The 9,511-nt window shown below is 36.7% G+C and overlaps 1 non-coding gene across 1 annotated transcript; it reads right to left on the bottom strand.

The window, feature by feature from the left end:
• Positions 1-212: 212 nt before the first annotated feature.
• On the bottom strand, positions 213-283 carry TRNAG-CCC (transfer RNA glycine (anticodon CCC)). The gene has a single exon. It is a non-coding gene; the product is annotated as a tRNA-Gly (tRNA).
• Positions 284-9,511: the final 9,228 nt, after the last annotated feature.

Raw genomic sequence — 9,511 nt, 5'->3', positions numbered from 1 at the left:
CTTCCAACAGCGCTAGGGGATGACTCAGACTGCGCAGGCGTAAAGGTTAACTATTTCATGACGAGTTAGCGTTTTTGAATTCCACCTCCTGATTCAAATGTTTCCACAGTAAATTATAATGAAACATAAATTTTCAAGGAAATTAAAATTTTTAAGTGTTTCCAGAAGAAGAGAAATTTAGAAGAGTAAGCTACAGCAGAACCAAAACTGCATGCGCCGCCCGGGAATCGAACCCGGGTCGCAAGAATGGGAATCTTGCATGATACCACTACACCAGCGGCGCTGACGGTAAGCAGCTCTGCTCAAAACTTTTAGGACTAACTGCTAGCAGCTGTTCTCATATGAGGAAGATTCATTTCTTCGTTTAAAAATAAAAGTTTATTGAGAAGCTATATAATGTGTTACTTTTCATTGTTGTAAAGCATGATTTCTTTTCTCTCATTCCAGTATAGTTGAATAAGCTCCTACTTTTTCTGTACGGAAAATCTCACACAAAAATATTTTTTAACTTAAGAAAATAAGAGTTTCATTAAGAAGAACTTGTCTAGATGTTAAGCAAATTTTTGAGAGCCAGGAATATTTTTCCAGATTTTCGCGGAATTTTGCTTTATATTTGAATCTCCTTGGTGTATCAGTGTACATTGGAAAATACTAAAGAAATGGTTATTTAACACAAATAGGTCCCAAGAACTCTAAAACCAAATGAGTTAGAAGATACTCAAATTTCAGTCCTCTCCCAGGGAGGCAGAAAAATTAGGGCTCTGAAATATACTTCAGTATACTCATTATGAATTTCGTATTGCATTTTATAAGTCATGTGAAAAAAACTTAACATTGTAGAAGGTACACTCCAAAAATCTGATGTTTTCTTCGAGTAGTTCCTTTAGACTACGATACTTTTGGATTACCATTTTTGGAATTGTCTTTAAAATATGTGGCACATTCTTGGGATTTTATTTAAAGATATCATATATTAACCTTTTGAGGATAAGGCAAATGTTAATAGTGGATAGTATTTTTAACCAACTTTTTGAGATATAATTCACATAACATACATTTCTTCCATTTAAAATGTACAGTTCAGTGGCTTTTTTAGTGTATTCACAGGGATGTGCAACCATCTCTATATTCAATTTTGGAACATTTTTATCACTCCCAGAAGGAAACCCTTGCTGATTTCCCCATCCCACTCCTCTCCTTGGCCCACTAATCTGTCTCTGTATATTTGTCAATTCTGGACATTTCATATTTTTCACGAAAAATTAATTAATAGTCAATCTAAGAAAGAAATAGAGAATTTTATTCAAGGCAACCTGAGGATTTTAATTTAGGAGACAGTCTTTCAGAAAGCTCTGAGGACTGTTCTAATCATTAGAAGTTAATGCACAGTTATATGTTTTGGAGACAAAGAGTTATACATCAAATGAGGTACTGACAGTTTATGTAGTCCAGATCTGAATGCGCAAGGTAAATAGTGGGTCATCTTGATTAAAAATTAAGAAAGGAGTATTACATCCTAAGGAGTTACCTTGCTGGCACCAGGAAAAAAATTGCTTCCTGGTTAATGTATCATGTAATACACAGTGCACACACTATTGAGGGGTAGTGGCCTAAAGGATCAGAGAGAATTTTATGTATGAAATGTTTCTTTTCCTGCCTTGAATATAGGTGTATTTCATCAACTCCCCCTCATGATCATTAATCTTTCAATAGAAAGCATTAGGTGATCAAATGTTTGCTACCTCAGTGGTGGTTGCTTACCTGCCCTGGGTTCCATCATGTCTCGTAGAACATCACGTCCCTAGTAGCCTGGTTCTTTCTTTTCTTTTAGGGCCATTGTACTGGTAGAATGTCTGGCAACTACTGACAGTCAATTCCAGGTTCTCCAATAGGAGTTATGCCAATTTCACATTGCATATGCATTGTGCATGTTCGGTATTTTATAGAGAACTGTAGATGTGATCAATAGTTTCAAGCAGATTAGATATCATTATCTTCATAGGAGTAGATGATACACAGTGCAAAAGGCAATAAACCATTACTTTACAAGTTATACAAACTGTAGTAAAAATTGCCAACAGGAGTAACAATGTTATTAGTAAAGATTTAAGGCAGGATTCCCCTGATCCAAACCATTTTCCTAGCATTTCCCCTCATCTGGGAAGTGGATCGTTCAGAGTGGAAATTTGAGTCTTCATATGTGTCATAATGTTGCTTATGTTAGACGACTCATCAGGTATAAAACCACAACATTTAGTACATATTGTAATATAAATTCCTCCTTGGGAAGTAGTTAAAATATTGAGGGCCATATAATTCTGTAGGACCCCTTTTCTCATCATGGAAACTTCTGAACTGAGCAAGTTGATGGCATGGTTACTATCATTTCAGGTTTGCTGGGTGAATTTTGTTAATGCCTCTATGTGAATAATGACATCTTCTATTCCAAGTGAAGCAATAAATATTGTGGACAAATAATCATACTAATTGATCCTAGAGTGCTCGAATTAAAGGCAGATTGGTACGGGTGGTTTCCAAGGCTACCTGAGTGATTTTAAGCCCAAGGGAAACCAATTGTTTCCCTTTTTCCTAACCAACCCGAGGAGAGACAAGGCCATAATTTTTTTTCATAAATCCACTGGGTCCTGTTAGGAGCTACCTAATATACTTCACATCTAGCAAAAAAGAGTATTTATGGCCAGGTTCAGAACAGATGTCATTAACTGGCTAGGTAAGAGGGTCCCACTTAATGATATTGGCAGTAGCTTGCACAGCTTTAGAGTTTCTTTCTCCTAAAATAAAATTTCTAAGGGCCATCCAGTTAGAGCTTTGGAGAGGAGAAATCACCAAGGTAACTTACAAGTACTAGCCATAGTTAATTGACCATAAACCCAACAACTGAATTAATTTTAAACCCTACATAGGATTTGTGCCCATGACAGAAAAACGTTGATATATTAAAAAAGTCCAAGAAATCAAGAAAACACTATAATGATCATACAGGTCAGGTCCAGTACCTTGGGCTAGCTGCCTACTTATGATCTCGTTCTCTTCTTGTCTTGGTGTTGAGACAGGATGGGAGGGGGCAGGACACAATCATTAAAAGAATGACACAGCAATTAGCACCAAGATGGCAGAAGATTAATCCCCCAGTAGACCTTGAGCTTCAATACATGCTCATTCTAATACAATAATAGCATGCTAAATGGCACTCCCGCCAGTGCCGTGACAGTTATCAAGGCTGACCATAAAAGGTCATAAAGTGGGTGATGGCCCAGGTCCTGGAAATCCCATCCCCTTCCCCAAAATAGTTGGAATAATCGTCCCACTTGTTAGCATACGAACTTACTGAGCCCATAAAAATTAACAACCTCGCACCTTATAGTAGCTCTCTCACCTTTGGTGTTGCCTGCAGTCTGTCTAGGGAGTGTGTATCTATTTCTACTGTGAACTAAACACCATCCCCATGCCTCGTGGCCTCTCTGGCCTTCTGGGATGGCCCGCACTCTGTCTATGGTGTGTGCATCTCTATACTTCACTCTGCTGTGGCTCACTCTTGAATTCTTTTCTGCGTGAAGCCAAGGACCCTCACTTAATGAGGCATGTCCCAGGGACTCACCTGGGACCTGGGACATGGCCATCCTCTTGTGCTCCATTTTTCCTGTATCAGTGTGTGTGGCTTCTCTTCTGTTTGAGCATTGTTTTAAGGCGACGAGGTCAGCAGTCCTCTCTATAGACCAGTCCAGTGCAGGGCCCTTTTTAAGTGGGAAATATGAATCCAAAAGTCAATTCCCTTCAGTTTTGCTGTGCATAAACTAGTTAATAGTGCCTGATAAGGATCCTTCCATCTAGTTTGGAGATAGTCCTTTAAATGATGTCTTTCCCAGTATGCATAATCTGGTTGCTGGCCAGCGGGCATCTGATCTTCATCCAAAGATAGATTGTTGGGATAAGCTTCAGAAAGAAACTTAGACTGTTCTTTATAATTTTAATTAAACTTTATAATAATATAACATAGTAATGAGGAGCCGTCCAGGAAGTGAGTAAATATAAAACCTCAAAGACAACTGAACAACACTAGAATTTAATATCCACAAAGGTATATTGGTGAAACATTTTTCTCCCTCTAAAATTATCCTCATTTTCACCAAATATAGCCAAATTAAGACTAAAGTGTTTGCAGAACAAGTCTGGTTTTAATAAACTTGGCTTGATTATTTAGGTAAGTGTAATTGACCATATAGGCACTTTAAACTGGCTTTGCTGGAACTTTTCATAAGGAATCTCAGATGGAACTTTTAAAATGCCTCTCAAGGCCAGGAAAGCCACATCAAGGGCTTGCTATCAGTTTCCTCCTGCAGTATCTATAGATTTGGGTGAATTCCTCTCTTCTCAAGGTCCCTCAGATATCTTGAGATTCCTGCATCAGCCAGGAGGTGGACTTCTTTATTTACCTGGGAAGGCTGCTGGGAACCCTAAAAGCAGTGTACCAGGTTGTTTTTCCAAGGGGTTTTCTAGCACCATAAAGTTTGCCTTAGTTCTTTAAAGCTGTTTGGTAATATCTGATTTTATCATAGTCTCTAATATGGCATTCAACTGAAAGCCATGGTGATATAACCAATGTTTCCAATTATGTCCTATTATAAGGAGAACAGATTCTTATTGAACTTATGCAAATAACTTTATTGCCATAAAAATAAGAATACTTACTAAGAGTCTCCAAATTCTAGAAGGATCAGGTAGATAAAGATAAATATTTCAATTCTGCTTACAAAGGTACAATTTACCAAATTGCTATAAGTCATAAATAGCTTAAGGGGAAAGGTTTCTTTTTAACTGGAAAATAAAAATTAAAAGCCAATAATATTTCAGACAAAAAACCATAAAAACTATAACTGTATTCATCAGTTCATTCAGTCCTATATAGTTAATGCTTGTTGACCTTGGCCTTCTGTTAACAGTTTATGAAGCCATCAGGTTTCATTAGAATTCTTTAAATTCTTACCCTATTCAGTGGCATGATTAGAAAGTTATCAGCAGGAGCTTGTACTTGTCAAAAGCTTTTTAAAATAAATCTTCTTGGAGATGAGGCATTCTTTCCAAAGCATCAGAGTACAAGAATAACTGTCTATAAATGACAAAAGTCTTTAAAAGTCATGGCTAAAGATCTAATTACAGTGCAATTTTAACAAAGAAACTTGGTTTCATAAAATTAAGTTATTTTTCTTGCTGATAAATTTTGTAACAGAGATAATAAGATCTTATTTGACTTCCAGTTAACCTAGGTACTTAATGCTGATGACTCCAAAGACATACCTGTATTAATTAAACCAATAAACTGAAACTAATTTCAGTACCAAACACTAATTTTAATATTGAATGTTTTCCAGATCATGTGAACTTGAAATTCATTTGGGTTAGTTTCTTTTATATTTCTGAGTATTTATCTGAGTTTAATTTACTTTAAGTCAATTAAATAGAGGTTATTTACAAATTAATTTTGGCAAAACCATTTGGAGGGAAAGATATATCATATCTATAATGTACACATAGATATATAGACAGACACAACCAGAGATCTCATATTTTAAAATCTAGTTATGAATCAAGTATTATAATATAAACTTACTACTTTGTAAATAACAATTGGAGTAAGTTAAGTTTACCTGCTTGAGTTTTAAAAGGCCACTTTTCCCTTTTTGTTCCTCGCAGTTTCAGGAATTAGAGATGGTCTAGATAAGAATTCCTGAGAGCCCTGGTAGAATCTTTACATCTCAAGGCACACAGAGAGAAGAGCAAGTTCCTCCTAGAAAGTCTTCTTCCCATAGGGTCTGAATTTTGAAAAGATGTTTATCATGCCAGCATTTTCTAACTGTGTACGTAAAGTCAGTTTGGGAATGTCAAGAGAGCCCCATTTTGATCAATTTCAGGGTGAGACTTCCCTCAGTTCCCAGCAGCACTTGTAAGGATCAGTTCCGTAAGTGTTACACAGAAGCCCAGCTAGGGGTCCCGTGGGTGGCTGTCCATCAGGAAGCTGTTTGGTCTTTAAGGCACAGTTTCCCATTATTAATTTGGTAGCCTCATTCAGATATGATCTGAATAGGTTTCTGAGACCATGAGGTGGGTTGGATGCGTGTTGCCTCTGAATCCAGCTCCCCAAGGTGTCATCCTTGGGTTGATTTGACTCATTTACATGTCTTTCTTTTTTCCTCTTTTTTTCTATGAGTACTCAGAGCACTAGGTGATCAGTCTTTATATCACGCATCCCAGGAAGAGCAGAATTTACTAAATGGTTGTAGTGAGATTCCCTGTGAGACTGCTGCGCGCCGCAAGAATTAATCCTGACACTTCCCCTAGGTTTTCAGTCACCTGAGGACATCTTGTGGCCAGAAGGAGCAAATGTCCCTTTTCTTCAGAGTGGAATAATTGTCTCTCATTTCACTAGCAAGCAGTTTGTTCAGACCGTATACCTACCTGTTTTTCAATTAAGCCAAATTTAGCAAAAACCTGGTGACCTATGTTTCCCTGAGCCTCCCTCCCAGATCCCCTTAGATCCCTGCCTAGGAAATGCATCAGTGCCTCTTACTTAATTAAGACTCCAAGTCTTAAGTTAAAACAGCTCACATGTAATTTTTAGGATTATCTCTTAAAACAAGAAGATCTGGATATCAGGAGAACTCGCTGAAAGAGCTGAGGAGTATTGAGAAGCTGGTGGGGCTCAAAAGGCCTGCGCTGGTACCAAGCACCAGTCTGCGGGAAACTCCAGCTGCCCTCTGGTGGGTGCCTCTGATATCCTGCTGGCTACACCATGCGAATGTTGATGAAAAATTAATTAATAGTGAATCTAAAAAAGAAATAGAGAATTTTATTTGAGCCAGCCTGAGGATTATATCCCAGAAGACAGCCTTTCAGAAAGCTCTAGGACTATTCTGCCCATTAGAAGTTAAAGCACAGTTACATACATTTTGGAGACAAAAGGTTATACATCAAATGACATACTGACAATTTACATAGTCCAGATGTGCACATAGAAGGCGAGAAGTGAGTCGTGGTGACCCCTTACAGGATTAAAAAAAATGAATGCTATATCCTAAAGAGTTACCTTGCTAGCACCAGAAGAAAATTGCTCTGTATGAATTGAGCAGGCATTCCTATGCCTTCTAAGGCAATCTGGTAAATACATCATGTAGGGGCATGATTCATCCAAACTGAAGAGGGGTAGAGTCCTTTGTATATTTTTGATATTAACCCCTTATTGGATATAGCATTTGCAGAAATCTTCTCCAATTCAGTTGGTGGCCTTTTCATTTTGTTGATAGTTTCTGTCACTGTTCAAAAGTTTGTAGCTCAATGTAGCCAATTTGTTCATTTTTGCTTTTGTTTCCCTTGCCTGAGGAAACATACCCAAAAGAATATTGCTAAGATTGACATCAGAGCTCACTGCCTGTGTTTTCATTGAGAAGTTTTATGGTTTCAAGTTTTCTAATCCATTTTGAAGTTATTTTTGTGCATGGTGTGGGGAAGTAGTCCAGTTTAATTCTTTTGCAGGTATCTGTCTAGTTTTCCCAACGTTGTTTATTGAAGAGGTTTTCTTTCTCCATTGTATATTTTTCCCTCCTTTGTCATAGATTAATTGTCCATGAAAGTGTGGGTTCATTTCTGGACTCTATTCTGTTCCAATGAGCTATGTGTCTGTTTTTGTGTCATTGCCATACTGTTTTCATTACTGTGATTTAGTAGTACAGCCTGAAGTCAAGAGGCGTGATTCCTTCTGCTCTGTTCTTCTTTCTCAAGATTGCATTGGCTCTTTGGGGTCTTTTGTGTTTCCATACAGATTTTAAAGTTATTTGTTTTAGTTCTGTGAAAAATGCCATTGATGCTTTGATATGGATTGCATTGCCTTGGGCAATCTATGGTCATTTTAACAATATTAATTCTTCCAATCCACAAGCATGGCATCCATCTGTTTGTATCATTTTCAATTTCCTTCATCAGTATGTTATAGTTTTCTGAGTACAGGTCTTTTATTTCCCTATATAGGTTTATTCCTAAGCATTTTATTCTTTTTTATGCGATTGTAAATGGGATTGTTTCCTTAATTTCACTTTCTGATAGTTCGTTGTTAGTGTATGGAAATGCAACAGATTTCTGTATATTAATTTTGTTTTCTGCAACTTTACTGAATTCCTTGATGAGCTCTAGTAATTTTTTAAATGACATCATTAGAATTTTCTATGTATTATATATATCATCTGCAAACAGTTATAGTGTTACTTCTTAGTTTCCAACTTATATTCTTTTTATTTCTTACACTTGTCTTATTGCTGTTGCTAGGACTTCCAATACTAGTTGAATAATAGTGGCGAGAATGAGCATCCTTGCCTTGCTACTGATCTTAAAGGAAATGCTTTCAGCTTTTCACCGCTAAGTATGGTAGCTGTGGGCTTATCATATATGGCCTTTATTGTGTTGAGGTATGTTCCCTCTATACCCACTTTATTCGGAGTTTTTATCCTAAATGGATATTGAATTTTGTTGAAAGCTTTTCATGCATGTATTGAGATAATCACATAGTTTTTATTTTTTGATTAGTTGATGTAGTATGTCACATTTATTGATTATTAGAGACTGAACCATTCTTGCATTTCTAGGATAAAGCCTGCTTGATCATGGTGTATGACCCTTTTAACATATTGTTGGCTTCAGTTTGCTCATATTTTGTTGAGGATTTTTGCATCTATGTTCATCAGTGATATTGGTCTGTAATATCTTTTTCTTTTTTTTTCCTTTTCTTTTCCTTATTGGTTTTCTGCATGGAAGATCTGTCCGTTGATGTAAGTGGGACGTTAGCATCTCTACTATTACTGCGTTTCAATTTCTCCTTATGTCTGTTAGAATTTTATACCTAGTGCCTCCCCACCCCTTGCCATTACAAACAGTGTTGCAGTAAGCACCCTGGTACATTTTTCCTTATGAGTGATTCTTTTATTTCTGTAGAATACATTTCCAAACATGATATTTCTTAATTAAATGGTATCTCTCTCTACATCTTAGTAAATAATTGTTTTTCAAAGGATTTAGTCATTCACACTCCCCCCAACAGAGTCAGCTCCTGAGATCTCCATCTACTCCACCTTATTTTCTCCTTCATTAAGATGTTATTAGTCTTATTAATTTTTGCCAATATGATCCATAAAAACTAGTATCTCCTCACTTGCATTTGCACTCGTCTAAAGTGCTACTGGAGTTGAACATTTCTTCATGTGTGCTTTTTTGACCAATGGCACTTGCTTTCTCTTTTGTAATTTGCCTATTCATGTACTTAGTCTGTATTTATATTGAGTTTTTTACTGCTTCTTATCCATTTGTAGAGCTCTTTGTATGTTTGTGATATAAACCACCATCTAGTCTGTCACTTTAGTGGCAAATACTTTTTCTCATACTTTTTTTTTTAACTTTCATAATTCTGTCTCTTGCCATCTGAAAATGTTTGTGTTTTATGTAATCAAAT

The sequence above is a fragment of the Camelus dromedarius genome, chromosome 15 (genome assembly GCF_036321535.1).
Source record: "Camelus dromedarius isolate mCamDro1 chromosome 15, mCamDro1.pat, whole genome shotgun sequence".
Lineage (NCBI taxonomy): Eukaryota > Metazoa > Chordata > Mammalia > Artiodactyla > Camelidae > Camelus > Camelus dromedarius.
Note: the sequence above shows the minus strand (reverse complement) of the source record. Positions and strands in the feature narration are given on the sequence as shown.